Source organism: Solanum pennellii, chromosome 1 (genome assembly GCF_001406875.1).
Source record: "Solanum pennellii chromosome 1, SPENNV200".
Lineage (NCBI taxonomy): Eukaryota > Viridiplantae > Streptophyta > Magnoliopsida > Solanales > Solanaceae > Solanum > Solanum pennellii.
Window position 1 is genome coordinate 17,554,408 of NC_028637.1, and position 21,293 is coordinate 17,575,700.

A 21,293-nucleotide genomic window follows, 5' to 3' on the forward strand; every position below is an offset into this window, starting at 1 on the left:
GTGAAGAAATTCGAGATGTAAGAACGAATAAACGATGTTGGTTTTCAAGTTTGGATACTGTGGATGAAGCTGCTTTAGTTTATAATAAGACAACTAATAAAATAAAAGTTGTTAATGCTTTGATAAATATTCTCAAGCCACAACCGAAGGAATGAAACCATATCCACTACTCAGAAGACAATAGGCATGCAACACCATATATGTTTAGTTATTTTATTGGTTCAACTTTCCATAAATTTATCCATTTCACCTTTGAAATCACGAGTTCAAAAGCTGATCTTTAGTAGTTGAAAGACATGAATGCAAGTAAAAAAGTTTCTTTTAGGGGAGAGGTATCTTCTTCCCTTATTGGCAGAAGTATTTAGTAATCACGTATAATTTTTATTATTTGTTTCTTTATTTTGCTTTGTATCTTAATTTTAGACTGCCATTTTTTTTCTTATGGAAATTTCTTTTTCCTAATAATTTTTATTTTTGAGTCGTGGGTCATTGGAAACAATCTTTCTTCACAAAATGAAAAGAAAGGTTCGTGTATATTTTATTATCCTCTCCAAACTCTATTTGCGAAATTACACCGTATATATTATTATTGTTGATAAAAAAATTAATTTGAGGAACATGAATATCTATGATTTATGTGTTGATGACGTGGAGTTGTTTTTTGTCGTTTTCCTTGTAATTATTTTTTAATAGAACATTATTTAAAAAATGTTACTTTTGCTAGATAAACCTTGGGTTTTTAAAAAAGTGTAGACTATATATTTCTAATGTAACAGAAATGTTCTTTATATTTCAACATATTTCGTAAAATAAGTGATTGAAAGATTTGTTCTAAATATTTCATTGAATTTTTTTCTGAAAAGCTAAATTATTTACATGAAGCAACTACTTCTTTGCTCCCTTAACATATCACGAGGAACTTGAATTTATAGTAATCACATATAATTTTTATTATTAGTTGCTTTACTTTGCTTTGTATCTTAATTTTAGACAACCATTTTTTTTCTTATGGAAATTTCTTTTTCCTAATAACTTTTATTTTTGAGTCGTGGTCATTGCAATCAATTTTTACAAAATGAAAAGAAAGGTTCGTGTATATTTTATTACACTCTCCAAAACTCTACTTGCGGAATTACACCGTATATATTCTTGTTGTTGTTAACCTAATTAATTGGAGGAATATGAATATCTATGATTTATTTATTGATGACACGTAGTTGTTTTTGTCGTTTTACTTGTAAAGATTTTCTAAAAGAACATTATCTAAAAAAAGCTACTTTTATGAGATATCTTTTTTTTTTCTCTTATACATAAGAGATCTGAAAAGAATATATTCTTTCGTTGAAATAGTAAGAAGACAAGAGATCTCATTTTCTTGTTTCCATGTGTGTTTCTACAAACAAATTCTAAAACTTATACATGTTTAGATTGTACTACTTTGGATCTATTTGTGTCTGAGCGTTTATCTTTTGAACTATATAAAATTCGTGATGGTATGTAGGTACCTTTTCTGTCATGATCCGCAAGGTAATTTTTGAAAACTTCAATAAAATTACCATTTTACCCCTCCGGATAGTATTCCTGAGTCATTAATGATTGGTTGTTGAAGTTGGTTGAAAATTTCGAACTATTCGATAACTATACTCAATTAATTGATGGGTAATGGTTAGATAATTAATTGAGTATATAATGATGATCTAAGTTTAAAAGTTGGTTAAGACCCTATAACTTTTGGACCATGTGTATTCAAGGTCTTATTTCTACAAAATCATTGTCTTGGTTTGCTAAGGTTCTGTATCCGATGACGCCAATTACTATCACCAATGCCAAACGTCTTCATCATTGTAAGGTCAAATTAACGCTACTCTAAAATTTCACTTTGATGCCATAAATACTTAGTCAATTTATACGTATTGAAGGGATAAATCTTAAATTGAACTTGTGACATGTTGAGTTTACTCTATTATAGAATTGATTACCGCACTATTGGGCTATATAAATAACCAGGTATAATTACCCGTGCTTCGCACGAGATTGAACTATGTTATTAAGCTCACATTGATCATTCGGTAATATTCAGATTTTCAATGTAGACACTACATTGTCAAGATCTTTTTGTCTTAAGGAAATCCAAAATCTTAAAAGTGCTATTTTTTTTAAAAAAAATTTAAAAAAATTATGAGTGATAGAGTTTTTTTAAGTATAAGAAAGAAATATAAGAAATCTCCATGAAAATCGTCCGTCCAAAGTAATGAAACTTTTTAAATTTCAAGAGTTTATAATGAAAAACATAAGACATTAAAGAAGAGACCAAAAAGCATCAAACAAAAACACTCCCTAGTAAAGTGGAACCTCACGTCCATACAAGAACATAATTAACTAATTCAAATGGAGAACCTTCGGCTCCTTTCTTATGATCCTAAAATTGTAGTATCATAAATGTTTTTCCTCATTCTTTCAGAATAGTCACTACTATTGCTTAGGTTTCATAACACCAGACCAACTTATTTGGAATTGAACCATAGTTATTGTTATGGTTATAATGTAATTATCAACAAAACAATAGGCAATATCATCCATAACTGGATATTCTAAACCAAATTTTTTACACATATCATATTAAAATCTCAAATCAAAATTTTCTGAGTGCTTGAACTCACAAATTTCCATAAACAATAATAAAGACAACCTTACTTTCCTAACAATCAAGAAGAAAAATGCATATTGCTTAACATATTTTTGAAAAACATAGTGTATCAGACTTTATCCAAGTTAATAGTTCACAAATTTAATTGAAAGAAGCAAAAAGAAAGAGTTATTACTTTTTTTTTTATCAAAAGTCTTAAAACAAAACTTGATCAACAGAAAGAGTTATCACTTCGGCAAAAAAGATCTTTAGAGACAATTATAAAATTCCCTGGAAAAATTTCATAGCAATATTGAATGTATTGACAATTTATTAATGTTTGTAAAGGCCCTAGCACTCTTCATTAATGTGCATATTCATTGCCGATAAAAATATTTTTGTTTTAGTGTATTTTTGACCTTTATTTGTTTCAAGAAAACTTGATACGTTATTATGCCTAAAACAAAGAGACAAAGAAATATGACAAATTAGTTAACTTGCGATAAAAGAAGTAAACTAAATGTCTTTATACAAATATTCTATGTAGGGTTCAATGACATATAAAATGTTTGTACCTAAGAATGAGCAATCAATACTAACTGTCGCAAAGAAGAGAGCAATCTGTTTTGTTCTTTTAACAAACTTCAACATTGGTTGCTTATTAGTTATCACATATTTCTTGTTCTGTGCTATCAGATATAACCCAAACCACAAGAATTTTTCTCAAAAAGTGAATAAGAAAAATATAAATAGAGACAAAAAGAAGATAAATTTTCTATCATCCTCACTGGAATTTTTAAGTACGTTAACAAAAAGACACCAAAATATAAAAAAGAAATTGCAGTCGATACATGAATTACTATGACTTAAACTAAAAGATTAAACTTCATTACATAGGAGGAAAAAAACTTTAAGATATGAAAGACACTTCATAAGAAGCTTAATTGATGTATTTAAATTCAACCCACATATAGCCAAAAAAATCTACAAATAATAAGGACAGAAATAAATGTTTTGTCATGAAAGAACCAAATAGTGAATTGAACCATTTCAGCATTTTTGTGAGTTGTGACTGAGAGGTTCAAGAGTAGTAATGTTACAATGCGAATAAAGACATTTTCTTCGTTTATAGGATGACCTGTAGGAAAGGAAGAAAAGAAGTTCGATTTTTAATCAACCTTGTTGAAATTTTTCGCAGAGTTTAAAAAAGGTGACCAAATTCTGTAAGGAATGAAACAAACTTCATAAGAAACATAATTAATGAATTTAAATTTGACTAACCTATAACAAAAAAAAGTAGCAAATAGTAGTGGTAGAAAATCCCTCTATTTATATTATACAAACTGTAGGTCACAACTCTTTGAAAAAGTGACAACCCTTCGGAAAGGAGACAACCTTACATAAAAGGTATAACTTTTTATAAAAGTTGCAACTCTTCATAAAAGTCGTAACTCTTCCTAAAGGCCGCAACTTTTCATAAAAGTCGCAACTTTTCATAAAGTGACAACTTTTCATAAAAGTCACACTTTTTCATGCAAGGGGAGAGCTAGTTTTTGTAATAGATAAATTTAAAGGAGAATCCTTTTTTTATGTCGCCACATAGGCGGGCCTAGGTTTCACTTGTGTGTGTGTGTGTGTGTATATATATATATATATATATATATATATATATATATATACACACACATTTGATTTTATACTAATATTAATACATAAAAAATAATGGGAAAATAGGTTCATAAAAAATATAAGCAATATTTTAACATGAATTTGATTATTTGTCATTATCAAACAACCGTAGAACCTCTAACGAATGAATTATTCACGAAATAGTAAATCATTATTTCTTTAATTAACATATAAAGAAGAAAATAAGAATATATATACAAAGACATATCATGATAAAAAGAACCATTTAAGTTGCTCACATTATACAATTGTGATATATGCCTTAGGAAAAAATTCAAAAGTCTGTTAATATATTCAAAAAGAAATTACGCTTGAACAGGAAAGCAATTACAACTTTTGAACTTGTATAATAAATTTCTTCAATTGATAATTGAGAAATTACATATTTATGTAAAAATAGATATTATTTAGGTTTATATATAGTTCTTTTAAGTTAAAGAATTTAATATAGAATATCAAAATATGAATTCTTGGAGCAGAATACAATAATTATTTTCTGCACAATGAATATATGTACTATAAGTGAATATGTTAAATACGATCGGAGACTGTAACTTTGCAGAAACATAAACAACATAGTTTAAAACATATACTCAAAAACAATAATTAATATCATATGCATAAGTTAGTGAATGTAAAAAATATACCAGGATATATAAAAATAGAATGCAATAGAAAGGAAAAAATCGAGTATACTGAATGCACAATATCCATTAAGAAAACTATTCCCCTCCAATACCAGATGTTTAAAGAATTACATCCTCTCGTGATGGAACAATTTTATTCACTAACTAATTCATACAAAAACAGCTAAGTTACTCAAATGGAGCAAATAAAACGAAAATTTAACTTTGCGGAAGTAGAAGAAGAAGATCGGATTTTTTTTAAATGAGAGAAAATTCCTCTACATATAGACAACAAAGGGTAGTGTGAACAAGTTTGTTGTCCCTTATCAGAAAGGTTACAATTATTTGAAAAAGTTGCAACCCTTCAAAAAGTTCAAAACCTTTTATAAAAGTCACAACTTTTCATACTGTCTCAACTTTTTACTAAAGTCGCAACTTTTCATAAAAGTCACAACTTTTGAATGACGTCGCAACTCTTCATTAAAGTCACAACTTTTGATAAAAGTTACAACTATTCATGAAACTCACATCTTATCATGAAAAAATGAAGGCTAATTTTGGAAATAAATAAATTTAAAAAGAAATTCTTGCTTGTTGTTGCCCCACATAGGCGGACCTAGGATTCTCTTTTATATAAATATAATGTCCTTTTTCAAAAATTAGAGAACAATGGTGTTAATGACCAATTATTATGTAATGATTAAGGTCCTGATTAATGAATGATAATCAATTAATTAATAGAAATGTATGGTGCCTTAATATAAGGTGTTGAAACAGTACGTCTCCTCGTTAATTTTGTTCGTAATTTACTTCGATGTTTCTTTGATTTACCATATTAAATTTCAAGTTCTGATATATTGGTATACGTAATTAAATATTAGGTTTGTGGTATATTGAATACTGATTCAAAGTATGACCATGTTAATTAAATTTGTTAGTACTTTCCTATATTCTGGGGCTAGTTGTTAGCAAATACTCTACTTGTTTTATTAATGGAAGTAGTGGTCATTTAGTTACTTAATAGTTTGTTATTTTAATTCTATATAAAGTTGTACTTTCGTGTGAATTCATATACTGAAGTATTGAAAAGACTTCACATACGATTCTCATAACCTTTGTGTTTTCCTAAAGTTTTCCTGCCTATTTACGTCAACGCCGTTGGTATCAAAGTGATGTCAATTAATGGAAATGCATGTAGTTTGCAACAATCTCTCATTCCCATCTTCAAGGGAGAAAACTACGAATTCTGGAGTATTCGTATGAAAATAATACTCAAGTATCAAAATCTTTGGGACTTGGTAGAATGAGAATTTGCACATACTGACGAAGAAAATAATCATGATAGCCATTTTTATTGGATAGTAGTGGCAACCACATCAAATCAAGCTTGGTGTATTCTGCAGAAGGACTTTCAAGGTAATTCAACGGTCAATGTGGTGAGATTGCAATCACTTCATCCTGACTTTAAAATCTTGATGATGGAAAATGGAGAATAAATTGCAAATTTCATGTCTAGAGCTGTGGCAATTGTCAGCAAAATTTGATCATGTGGCGAGAAAATTACTGATCAAACGATTGTGGAAATGATTCTGCAAAGCTTGACTTCATAATTTTATATTGTAGTTTCTTCTACAGAAGAGTTTAAGGATCAATCAGTTTTTTCTTTGATGATTTGATGGGATATCTTCAAGGCGATGAGCTGAGATTTAATCGATCTATTGAAAATAATTAAGATAAAGCATTAAAGATGAAGGAAGCAACAAAAAAATATGGTGAGAACAATGGTCTAGCAAGAAAAGGTCAAGGAAGAGGAGGATTTCGTAGTGGTCGAGGTCGTGGCTATGGAATAGGCTGAGGAAGGAATGATGAGCATAGGTCATCCAATGAGCAAAGTATCACAAAGAATTGCATTCAATGTCATCATTATCAGCGCTACAGGCATATAAAGGCTAATTGTTGATATAAAGATTAAAAAATAATATTTGCAGCAACAGAAAAATGAGGAAAAGAATTATCTCTTTATGACTTGCATTGATACAAATCACAAGCAAATTGATGTATGATTTGTAGATAGTGGTTGTTCAATTAATATGACAAGCACCAAATATTTCTTCCAGGTTCTAGATGAGAAGCAAAAGAAATAGGTGCAGCTTGTCAACGCAAAAGACATGCAGGTTGAAGTAAAAGGCACTGTGGGTATTGCCTCTAGCCACGACATAGTAAAAATGTTAGACATCGTTCAGTTCGTATATAATTTAGGATACATTTTCTTTAGTGTTTTACAACTGTCACACCCCGAGCTACCCCCAATACACGGACACGGAACATAGAAACACAAGCGATCCCAAGCTAACCCTGTTGGCATAATCATAAGCATACTAAAGAATATAAACTGATGTTGAAGATAAATCATAATTAAATATGAAAAGATGGGGAATACCCATATTCTATACCTGAGAAATTTTAAAACAATGAGTTTAATACAAAATATTAAATCAATCTAAGCTGAATCTAACTATGTCTGGAATAAGCCTCTAAACAGGACTAGAAATACTGGGACAAGCCCCAGCTAAATCTAGCAAAAACAGAAACTAAATGACTAATAACTGAAATGACACTCATGAATGTTGTTCTCGGAGAGTGAGGACTCACCACTGAATATGCTGAACTAGAGATCAGAAATCGATCTATGCGTGATCTGGAAGCTGAGAACCTGAACCTACATCACGAGAAGATGTAGCGCACGTATGCGTCAGTACTTGAAAGGTAGTGAGCATGTAGGATAAAGTAAAAGCTGAAATAAAACATAACTGAACAAGCATTAAAGCAAGTATAATAATTTGACATGATAAATTGAATTCTGAGCTAACTGATTGCACTGACCAATTTATAACATGCTGAAACTTAATACTGAATATACTTATAAATGGTCAATGCAGAGAGTCTGATAATAATGCATTAAAACTGAGGCATGTATATTTGAAGTATCTGAATTATCTGGCCTAGCATGTGTAATTCATGAACTAAAGAAATACAAAGCTAGGGTTCTGAAATTCATGCAATAAACTGAATAATAACATGATAATCTGATTTGGAACATAAAACTAATAAATTCATAAAGTTCGGTTGAATTTCTAGAAACCCTAGATCTAATCTTTATATGGGAATCAAGAATATGACTGTAAACTAGGGACCCAATGGGTGAAAGGAACCCACTAGTGAAATCCCACATACCTGGTGATGAAATCCACGGAAGAACACTTAGGTTTCGGGGCTGGAACTGCTGGAACTTTTTGTGTTCTTGAACTAGGTTATTGAGCTTTTTCTCCTTTCTTGCTTCTAATTTTCTAACTTTTGATTTAATGATTTGACTTAGATATGTTTTAGTTACATTTCTAGGCTTAAACTGACTATATATGATGATTTAGGGTCAAAATGAGGAAACTTATTTTTTAAACGAAGTGGGAAAGGTCCAACATACCCTGGGAAAGTTGTTGTCGGATTAAACGACGGCCAAGACTAACGGTTCGTCGTCTGACCAATGCCCTGTCGATGAGTCCATTGACTGGGCCTGTTCGACAGGCCTTTACTAAACTGGGTATAACTTTTTACTCGGAGGTTTGATTTTAGAAAGGTCGGTGTCTATGGAAAACTAATTCAATTATATATCTGTGAGTAGGTAATGGGACTCCTAATCATTTTGTGCTATGAGTTATGACCATTTGAAGTTGACCCACTGCATTTTCCCTTAACTGTCTGCAAATTTTCCACCTACAGTCAGACCTACGGACCGTGTTGGTAATCCGTAGCTCTTGGTTGAGAGTGGGTGAATGGGGGTCTCGATCGACGGTCATGGACTACGGACCGTCGTCTAACCTATGGACCGTCGGTCCGTCCGTCAATCAAGACTTAGCCAATTTTTTCTAGGCTGAGTTTATGGAGTTTTTGATCCCATCGACGGTTGTGCAGGACGGACCATCGTCTGCCCTACGGACCGTCGATGCCACCATTGGTTGCACCTACAAATTTTTCTGAAAAAACTGATTTTTGGTCTATTTTGGCTATGGGGTGTTACTTTATCTCCCGCTTTGGAATATTCGTCCTCGAATGAAAAATAAACTAGCTTAAATAGAGAGAGAGAGAGAGAGAGAGTTGTAAACACCACTACTAGGCATTGAGAATTGAGTTTCTGACTGAATTAAGTTCCGAGTACATGCAAATACGCTGAAAATGCAAGTACAACAAAGGGACATGATTCTAAGACTGAATTTATGCATGAAAGGCTGGAAAACTGAATAGGAACTATTACCTCAAGCTGGAGAGGAATCGTAATGAAAGAGGTGAGGATACTTGGCTTTCATGGCTGCTTCTGCTTCCCAAGTATCTACTTCTACGGACTGACTTCTCCACAAAACCTTGACTAAAGCTACTTTTTTTTTCTCAACCTTCTGACCTGACGGTCAAGAATCTCAACTGGTACATCCTCATAAGAAAGTCTATCTTTTACCGCCACACTCTCCAATGGCACTATAGAGCATGGATCACCCACATTTCTTCAAGAGTGAGATATGGAAGACCGGATGCACTGCTACTAATTCTGCTGGCAACTCTTACTCATATGCCACCTTGCCAACCTTTTAAAGATCTTGTAAGGGCCTATATATCTAGGACTGAGCTTCCCTTTCTTTCCAAATGTCATCACCCCTTTCATAGATGAGGCTTTCAGAAAAACCCAATCATCAACTTTGAACTCTACTTCCCTTCTCCATACATCTGCATAAGATTTCTGACAACTTTGGGATGTCTTAAGTCTATCTCTAATGAGTTGCACTTTCTTCATAGCATAAAGGACTGAATCTAGCCCTATCAAAGCTACTTCAACTACTTCAAACCAAGCAATAGGAGATATACATCTACGCCCATGTAAATCCTCATAAGGGACCATCTGAATGCTGGAATGGTAGCTATTATCATAGGCAAACTTAATAAGTGGAAGGTGATCATCCCAACTACCTTTGAAATCAATCACACAAGCTGTGAACATATCCTCTAAGGTCTGAATGGTACGCTCTGCCTGCCCATCCGTCTGTGGATGAAATGTTGTACTAAGGTGAACTTGAGTACCAAGACCTTTCTAAAAGGACTTCAAGAAATGAGAGGTAAACTGTGGACCTCTATCTGAGATGATAGACAAAGGGACCCCATGTAACCTCACAATCTCATTAATGTAAAGCCTTGCATAGTATTCTTTCGAACATGTAGTCTTGACCGCCAAAAAGCGAGAAGATTTAGTCATCCTATCAACTATCATCCAAATGGAGTCATGCAGTCTGCGAGTACGCGGTTATATTGTGATGAAGTCCATATTGATCACATCCCACTTCCAAGTATAAATATAGATCTCTTGAGTTATACCCCCTACATTCCGATGTTCTATTTGACTTTCTGGCAATTGGGGAACTTACTCACAAAGTCTGCTATATAACTCTTCATGTTATTCCACCAATATACTTCCTGCAGATTGCAGTACATCTTAGTGGAATCTGGATGAATATAATACCTAGAGTTATGGGATTATGTAAGGATATGCTTTCTCAACTCACCCACATAAGGAACACACAATCTACCGTGGTAACGAAGTACACCATCTCCCCGTTGGGAGAAAACCTCTACTCTCTTATTATGGACTGCGCCCTTAAGTTCAACCAAGATTGGATCACTGTCTTTCTTTTCCATAAACTCCACTATAAAAGACGATTCTGCCCCATTTTGAACTATTACACCACTGTCTGATATGCTCATAAGGAGAAATCCCAAACGAGTAAGCCTGTGAACATCCTTCGCTAGCTCCTTCCTTTGTTCCTCAACATAGGCTACACTACACATGGATAATCTACTAGGAGCATATGCTACTATATTTACCTTACTAGGATGGTAATGCACACTCATATCATAATCCTTAAGGAACTCAAGCGATCTCCTCTAATGAAGATTCAATTCTTTTTGGGTGAACACATACTGAAGACTCTTATGATCGGTGAATACATCTACATGAACACCAAACAAGTAGTGTCTCCATATGTCGAGTGCAAACACCTCTGCTGTAAGCTCGAGGTCATGAGTTGGATAGTTTTTCTAATGCGCCTTAAGCTGCCTAGAGGCATAAGATATCACCTTACCTCGCTGCATCAACACACAACCTAGACCAACCTGGATGAATAAATTTTGATGCCCAATATTCCATAGATAGTTCAAACTGTATAAGAGCAATAATCAATTTTAGCTCGAATCGTTTGTAGGGGAACCCTGCCTTCTCTGATCCATTCGACACTTGCAATTTCTGTTCCGTCGATACGCCCCACAATTTTTTTTTGAATTCCTTTTGTATCCGCTTGTTCTGTTAATTCAATAGACTTTTTCATTGCTTTTCGAAATGAAACTCTATTCTTTAATTATTTCGAATAAATCTCTAAATTCGAAACTCCCCGTTATCCAATAAAAACCTAAAATTCCTAATAATTCTTTCGTTTCGACCCAAGAAAAAGGATTTTTCTACACCCCTTTCTTGTGTCGAAGACTAGGAAGACAAATAATCCCTCCTAGAATTTTTTCTTCCCCGCATTTATCCCCCGCTTCCTTATGTCTAGTATTTAGACAAATTTGACTTACTTTCTATTTAGAATAGAAAACTATTGATACGTTTTATGGCATTGAAATCTGGCAATAGTAACATAGTTACACTACTCCAATTAAAAAAAAACTAAATCAAAATCACAATAGATCACATAACCATCTGAACCCTCTGGTAGATTCAAGACAGGAGCTCTAGTAAATCTAGTTTTTAATTCTTCGAAGCTTTTCTCGCGATCATCTAACCATTGGAACTTGACCATCTTCTGAGTCAACCTAGTCAATGGTGAGGATATGGATGAAAATCGTTCCACAAACCTTCTATAATAACCTGCTATACCTAAGAAACTTCTGATATTTGTAGCAGAGGTAGGTCTGGGCCACTGTTTCACTGCTTTCATCTTCTGCGAATCCACTCGGATCCCTTTGCTAGATACGGTGTGACCAAGAAAGCAACGGATCGCAACCATAACTCACATTTACTAAACTTAGCGAATAATTGGCGATCCTTGAGAGTCTGTTGAACATCTCTCAAATGAATTGCATGTTCTTCCTCACTCCTAGAGTAAATGAGGATATCATCAATAAAGAAAATAACAATCAAGTCCAAGTACTATTTGAAAACTTCGTTCATCAAATCCCTGAAAAATGAAGGAGAATTAGTTAGTACAAATGACATAACCAAAAGTTCATAATGACCATACTTTGTTCTGAAGGCTGTTTTTTGAATGTTACTGTCTCTGACTGTAAGCTTATGATAACCCGATCTGAGGTCTATCTTTGAGAAATGGCTAGAACCCTAAGGTTGGTCAAACAAGTCATCAATCCTAGGGATGTGATACTTGTTATTGATTGTGATCATGTTCAACTGTCTATAGTCAATGCACATACTGAGAGAACCATCTTTCTTCTTTACGAACAACATTGGTGCATCCCATGGTGAAATACTAGGTCTGATGAAGCCTCTATCTAGAAGGTCTTTCAACTGCTCTTTCATTTTGCTTAAGCTCTGCAGGAGCCATTTTGTAAGGAGGAATAGAAATAGGCTGGGTATCTTGAAGGAGATCGTTTCCAAACTCGATTTACCTTTCAGAATGGACTGTAGGAAGATTTTCTTGAAATACTGCTGGAAATTCACATACTATTAGAACTGACTCAAGAGTTGTGGTTTCAAGGCTAGAATCCTTAACCCGAACTAGATCATAAAGATAACCCTTAGATATCATCTCTCTAGGCTTAAGGTTAGATATAAATCGACCTATAGGCGCTAGGCTACTACCCTTCCATTCTAAGATTGGTTCGTCTGGAAACTGAAAACGAACAATCCTAGTTCTAGAATATACTGAGGCATAAAATGAATGTAACCAATCCATGCCTCGAATAACATCAAAGTCTTCACTTTCTAACTCTACTAGATCTGCTTACGTGACATTCTGAGTTACTGTGACAGGGTTATTTCTGTATACCCGTCTAGCTATAACTAGATCACCGACTGGAGTAGAGAGTGAGAAAGGTTTTTTGAGAGACTTTCTGGACTAACACTGAATTGGACTACTTTATTGAGTTACAAAAGACAATGTCATGTCTGTTGTCTTTCCAATGAGAGAACCATATATGAGGCACATCCTTGAGTTTGTAGGATACCAATCTCACTTATCACTACCAGTTACTGATATCACACCAAACATATTCTTGACTTTATCAATGAAATTTTATGGGCCCTTACAATCTTGTGACCCTAAAAACATAGCCGAATTCATCCTAACAAAATCACAAACTTTGGCTGCCACTAATGGATCATTTTTATTAGTAGGAACTAGAACCTACTAATCGTTCTGGTTGGTCATACTCTGCTCCAAAAGATGAATTGGCATATGAAACTCTGTATTAGAACTTCCTTATATGGTACTAGAGGAACTGCGTTAGCATTGCGTGCATTAGCATTCCACGCCTGAGCTCTACGAGAAGGCATGATCTTAAGCTCATAACGTCTAGTTAGAATGGAATTTTATTATACCTTACGCACCATAAGAGTAACAAGAAAGTGAAGTTTTTCCTAAAATACTTCATACCCTCCCTCTCATTAGATGTGGTGCACTTCACATGCATGAAAAGGACTCTACTTAGTGCGGATTTTCAGACATCCTAGGACACTTAAACCTAATGCTTTGATACCAAGTTTTGTCACGCCCCAAGCTACCACCGAGACGCGGACACGGAACATTGAACCACAAGTGATCCCAAGCTAACTCTGCTGGCATAATCATAAGCATACTAAAGAATATAAACTGATGCGGAAGCTAAACCATAATTAAATCTAAAAAGATGGGGAATACCCTTATTCTATAACTTAGATATTTGAAAACAATGAGTTTAATACAAAGGAAATTTTAACTCAATCTAATCTGAATCTAATTATGTATGAAATAAGACTCTAAACTGTAATAGCAATACTGGGACAAGCCCCAGCTAAATCTAGCAAAAACTGAAACTAAATGACTTATGACTGAAATGACACTCATGACTGTTGTCCTCGGAGAATGAGGACTCACCACCGAATCTACTGAACTGGAGATCAGAAATTGATTTATGCGTAATCTAGATGATGAGAACCTAAACCTATATCACGAAAATATGTACGCACGTATGCGTCAGTATTTGAAAGGTACTGAGCATGTAGGATAGAGTAAAGCTGAAATAAAATATAACTGAACAAACATAAAATCAACTATAATAATCTAACATGATAAACTGAGTTCTGAGCTAACTAGATGCACTAACCAATTTATAACATGCTGAAACTGAATACTGAATATAATTATAAATGGTCAATGCAGAGAGTCTGACTGATCTATGGGAGCTACTAATAACCGATAATAAAACCACAGAGCTAAATATGGAGTCCGATGTATAAGCCCCATCGAGAGAATCCAATATACCTTGCCAAAGGTATAAAGGCATGCTGGCGTGATCACTAAACTGATTGCCCACATAGGGGACTTACAACCTACTTGGCTAGTAGTTTTTGGACTAATTGGGTACGTTGAACCCTAGTCCAACTCGGTATTATGTTACTCCCAATGAATTCTATAAATTAGCTCATTATGTCTGAGTTTTTATAAATACTGGATAGCTCAAAACTGATCATGCAAACGAATAATGCAACATTTTAATTTGATAAGGATGCATTAAAACTGAGGCATGTATATCTAAAGTATCTTAAATATCTGGCCTAGCATGTGTAATTCAAGAACTAACGAAATAAAAAGATAGGGTACTGAAATTCGTGAAATAAACTGAATAATAACATGATAATCTGTTTTGGAACATAAAACTAATAAATTCATAAAGTTCTGTTGAAGTTCTAGAAACCCTAGATCTAATCATGATATGGGAATCAAGAATCTGATTGAAAACTGGGCACCCAATGGGTTAAAGGAACCCATTTGTGAAATCCCACAGACCTGGTGATGAAATCCACGGAAAAATACTTAGGTTTCAGGGCTGGAACTTGTTGGGTTCTTGAACTAGGGTTCTTGAGCTTTTTCTCCTTTCTTACTTCTGATTTTCTAACATTTGATTTAATGATTTGACTTTGATATGTTTTAGTTATGTTTCTAGGCTTAAATTGACAAAAATATGATGATTTAGGGTCAAAAAACTATAGTTTAGGGTTTAAATAAAGTGGTAAAGGTCCAAAATACCCCTGAGAAATATGTTGTCTGACAAAAAAAAACCAGGACTGACGATTCGTCGTGTGATCGACGCCCCGTCGTAGGGTCCGTCAACTAGGCCTGTTCAACATGCCATTACGAAAACGGGCATAACTTTTTACTCAGAGGTCTAACTTTAGCAATGTCGGTTGCTATGAAAAGCTAATACAATTATATATTTGTGGGTAGTTCATGGGACACCTTATTCTTTTTGTGCTAAGAGTTATGTCCATTTGAAGTTAACCCAACTACATTTTCCCTTAATTATCTTCAAGTTTTCCACCTACGGTCAGACCTACGAACTGTAGGTCCACCTACGAACCGTGATGGTCATCCTTACTTGTCAAAGAGTGGGTGTATGGGGGTCTCGATCGACGGTCATAGACTACAGACTGTGGTCAGAGTGGGTGAATGGGGGTCTCAATCGACGATCATAGACTACGGACCGTCGTCTGACCTACGGTCCGTCGGTCCGTCTGTTGATCAAGACATTCCCAATTTTTTCCCAGCTGAATTTTTGGGATTATTTGATCCCATCGACGGTTGTGCAGGATGGACCGTCGTCTGTCCTGTGGACCGACGATGCCACCGTTGGTTTCACCTACACATTTTTTAGAAAAAAACTAATTTTTGGTCTATTTTGGCTATGGGGTGTTACAAAAACCAATATCCAATGGGCATCCTCTTAGGTTTGATGACGATGTTTGTGTAATTTCTAACAATAATTCAGGAAAAAATGGTTTGCATCACTATGATGTCAAACAAGATTTTTCTACTAGATGTTTCCAACATGAAAAATTTATGCGTGCAAATGATGAGTCAAAGTTGTGGCATTTGAGGTATGGTCACTGCAATATGAAGGGCCTGAAATTTCTAGTTGACAAAGGCATGGTTCTTGGACTACCAAATTTTGATTATATTTAATTGTGTGAAGGGTGATGGAAAACTAACTTGGAAGACTTTTCTTCTTATAAAAGTTTGGAGGTCTTCAAACTGTCTTGAACTAATACATGTTGATTTATATGGACCTATGCATACTACATCTTTTAGTGGGTGTTGTTATTTTCTCCTATTTACATATGATTGTAGTCGCATGAGATAGGTCTATTTGTTAGAAACCAAATAAGAAACTTTTCAATTTTCAACTATTTTAAAGCCCATATTAAGATGCAAAGTGGTCTGTGCATAAAAATATTTCGCACAGATAGAGGCCAAGAATTCTTTTCCAAGGAGTAATATTTTTTATGAGGAAAATGGAATTCATGGGTAGCTAAAAACACCTTATACTCCATAGCAAAATGGTGTTTCTGAGCCAAAAAATCGCACAGTGGTTGAAATGGCACGAATCATGTTATAAGTGAATGGACTTCCAAATCAATTTTGGGCTGAAGCTATAACGACATCAGTCTATTTATTGAATTTGTCTCCATTAAAGGTTTTTATTTATAAAACTCCATTTGAATCTTGATGGGTAGAAAACCATTTGTAAGTTATTTAAGAATTTTCTGTTGTATTTCTTATGCTTTGGTAAATTACCAATTTCGCCTTAAGTTGGATGAAAAATCTAAAAATTATATTTTAATTTGTTACTGCACACAATCTAAAGCATATAGACTATATAAATTTTGTAGAAGAAAGATTTTAATTAGAAGGGATGTAGTATTGATGAAATGTCAAGTTGGAATTGGAGTGGAAGCAACGATAACATGCAAGAACAAATTCCTATGCCTACTGGAATCACTTTTGATGCAATTCAGCAGCCAACTCCTACAGCTACAATAGCCAAATCTAGTACCAAATCTCCAGATTTATTTTCTTCAACTTCAAGGAGCAACTCTTCATCTACTACTCTTATGAAGTCTTTAGATTAGCCAATTCCATTAACAATGTCAACAAGGCTTAAAAATCTGAACGCCTAGTATACCAACGACATGTATAAAACATGTTCATTCTCTTTTGCAATGTCAGATCCTACATGTTATGGAGAAGCTAAAATGGAAGAGTAGCGGAGAATAATGTTAGATGAGATGAGATCTATCGAAAAGAATGGGACGCTATAGAAGCATAAAGTTCGTGTTTTGGAATATAGTTTTGATTTTGAAGAAACAATTTATCCGGTTGCTCGATTTGAAACTGCTAGACTTGTTCTAGCGTTGGTTGCATAATAACAATAAATAATTTATCAATTTGAAGTCAAGTCGGTATTTTTCAACGAAGACCTACAAGAAGAGGTTTACATAGCACAACCAGAAGGTTTTATAAAGAACGTTGATGAAATAAAGGTCTATTAACTAAAAAGGGCATTGTTGGTTTGAAGGTAGCCACTTGCGCGTGATGCAGCAAAATTGATAGGTATTTTCACATAAAGGGATATATGTAAAGTGATTATGAACCCATGGTGTCTAATTTCATATTATGTGGGTTCACGATAATGATTATGCTAATTCATTGTATTATACACGAAGCATTTCAACATATATTTTTACTGTTGGGTCAGGTGTAATATATTGGAGCTCAAAGAAGTAAGCTACAACAACCTTATCCACATCTGAAGATGAGTACATTGCAGCTACTTCCCCCGATTGCCTTGCTATCTGGTTAAGAATCATGTTTGCAGAACTTCAGCATAAGCAAAAAAGCTCAATAGAGATATATTGCAACAATAAGACATCAATATACATGACAAAGAATCAAATTTTTCATAATAGAAAGAAGAACATTGATGTTTGTTTCCATTTCATTCATGATTTGGTCGCAAAGGAGGATATTGTATTGAAACATTGCAACACTCATAAGCAATTAGCCCATATATTTACGAAGTCATTGGCAGGGGACAAGTTTATTTATTTGAGGGCTTCACTTGGTGTCAGTAACTCTAAATCAAGGGGAAATATTGAAGATTGATTCAAAGTATGAATATGTCAATTATTTTTATTAGTAGAGTACTATATTCTTGGGCTACGTTACTAAATAAGTAGATCACGGTGCAGTACTTTGTAGTTGTGTTTTGGTTAGTAATTAGTGGTTTAATCAATTAAAGTAGTGGTCATTCAATGACTTAGTAGTTTGTATTTTAAGTCTGTATAAAGTTTAAATTTCCTATGATTTCATATCCTGATTAATAGAAAAGACTTCAGTATACAATTCTCTTAACATTCAACCCTCGGTTTCTCCTTGAAGTTTTCCTGCCTATTTACTCCGACATGGTATTATGTCTATACCATTAGATTATAATATTGGAGGAACTAAGACTTAATTCTACACTTGAAACATGGAAAATATAATAGTTGAAATGCTAATTAGCATCAAGATTTACGAACTTGGTCATAAATTTTTTAGTGAATTTTTAGGTCAATGCTAAAGACATAGTAATGTGGGTCTTGTCTGTTTTGAAATCTTATTGTGAATATGTACTTGAATGATTGCATTGTATTGAAAGCTCAATGAAAAGGAAAAACTCAAGTCCGGAAGTGATTATTCGGTTATTTGAGGCAAGATGACTTCTAAGTCCTGTTAAGTGCATAGAATCGTGTATTTCCTTGTGGTATGTGTTGGGGAATAATGGGAATAAGTGATGGGTTGACTTTTCCTTGTTGAATAATTCTAATGATGAAAAAGGGGTAGTAAAAAGCACTATGATTACTTGTTCGTGTGTAATGAGTTGAGAATGGTTTTGAAAGGATTATTAATTCATTGTTGATGTTGTATTATGATTGTATTGTTACTTAAATAAATTAATAGAGTGTTATCATACTAAACATTGCATTACACATCTGTATCATTGATGAACTTGATCTTTTGAGTGCGTTTTGTGAAAGTTATGATTGAAGAATAATGAGTTTAATATATAGGATATATAATTATTAAAGTGCTGGTGTTGAGTTGTGTGTTCTGTAAACTGTGAACTGTTAGGTTGGGTTAAACTTATGCAGGTTATATTTGTGATTGATGAATATTAAGTTTGTTGTTGAGGATATTTAATTGTTACAGTGTTGTTGTTTAGCTGGTTGCTATATAAGTTGTGAGATATTAGGTTGGGCTTGTTTGATACAGGTTGTAGTTGTGGAGGTTTGGTTAGGGAGTAATGATTATCCAAATTTTATTCCCTTCACTTATGTTTACAAGTTTATTTGATGAGTACCATGTGGTTTTAAGAAAGTTTGAGGGAGATAATTTTCTAGTCCTTTCAAAAATTCTTTTTAGTTTATAGCATTTTCATAAATAAGAGATTTTTTAGTTTTAAAATATCTTCATACATTAGAAATTTCATTTTCTTGTATTTAAATTGTAAAAGGGCAAGAGATCTTATTTAATTTAAATTATGGAGTCTTCATTCATGAAAGTGGATATAAATCGACGAAAATTATTTTCTACCCTATACAAATTGTTTTTAATTTAATAACCTTGTGAAATTTTAATATTTTACACCTAAGTGATGTGAAACGACAATCCTTTTTAAAAAAAACAAAATTGGTAAAAGGCAAGATAACTCATTTCCTTCTAAAGAAATTTAGTACAACTTTCATTTAGGCATAATACATATATTGAACCCTATACTTGGCTTCAAATTTTAACTTTGACCTCCAACTTTCATATTACACAAACATGCACTTTCACTACCAACCTTGTAAATAACTAAAGACATGTGTCCTACATTGCTCAATACACGTAGGACACCACCTTGGACCGGAAATGACATGAAAGAGGACAAATAGGACATGTATGTTTATTTTTTCAACTTTATACAAGCTTATGTGTCTATTTGTGCACATGCAAAGTTCAAAGGCATAAATGTGATTTGAAGACAAGTTAAATGTCACATTTATGTATTATGCCTTTTATTTATGTATGCTCATTCTTGAGACGGAACATGTTTATTTGGGAAATATGCTCTTTAATATAGGTCTCTTTTTCAAATTATGTGGGATATTTAAGACTTCGGAAGTCATTTTTTTTTTGAAAATGGATGGTATATTCATGTATTAAATTATAAGTTTTTCAAAATAAAATTGTATGTCCAACAATTATTTAAAAATTACTATTAGTCAACTAATTGACAATTAAAAATATTTGAAAGTGGTATGAAAAAACCACTGTCAAAATATGTTTAACTCAAAAAACTTGAAAGACCACTTAAATTGAGACTAAGACTATATTTCTTTTATTTTCTTTTTATCCTTACTAGTTTTACATTATTTGTGTTGCACGTGCATATTGTAAATATAGTAAACGATATTGTAAATAGAATTAATATTACTAAACTATATTTATTTAGTAAATAATTAAAATTTTTAGGACATAGGACAAGTGCTTTTAAATGATTTATAAAGATTGTCATATAGTTACTTGTATTGAGATAAAAATGACCAAAATTATTAAACATTTCAAAATAGATATAAACTAAAATTTGGAGAGAAAGTGACATTTCTTTAGATGTAGTAATATTTAGTTCATTCAATTTTGTAAACAAATCTAACTAGGACAATTTTTACAAAATGTCACAAGTAGTTTTTTTTATTGAGTGTATGAACATAAATGATGGACACCATTTAAGTATATTTTTCTTTTAAATGTTCATACTTTATATTTAGATTTGTACGTAATCTATCTTTTACCAATTAATGTTTGAGTAAGACTATCATAGACAGCTAATTCTTCATTAAAAGAAGGTCCTTTATTGTTATGACGAATGATGGTTAAATTGAGGTTTCAGTGTATGTCAAATATTTCGTTTCATAAATTCTTTTTTTTTTAGATATTCATATATTAGTAGCATAATTTTATTTTAAAATATGAAAAACATCACCTTTGGCGAAAAATATTTAATTTTTTTTATGTTTCTACCTTATTTTTGTAGAAGTAAAATCCTCTCCTTTTTACTGCTGCATACATATGATATAGTTGTTTTCTAGTGAAAGTGTAAAGAATCTTATAGAAGTTGTACTGTGATATAAGATGTTAAAATTTTTCAATATTAAAAATTAATATATGAATTTTTAAAGTATAATT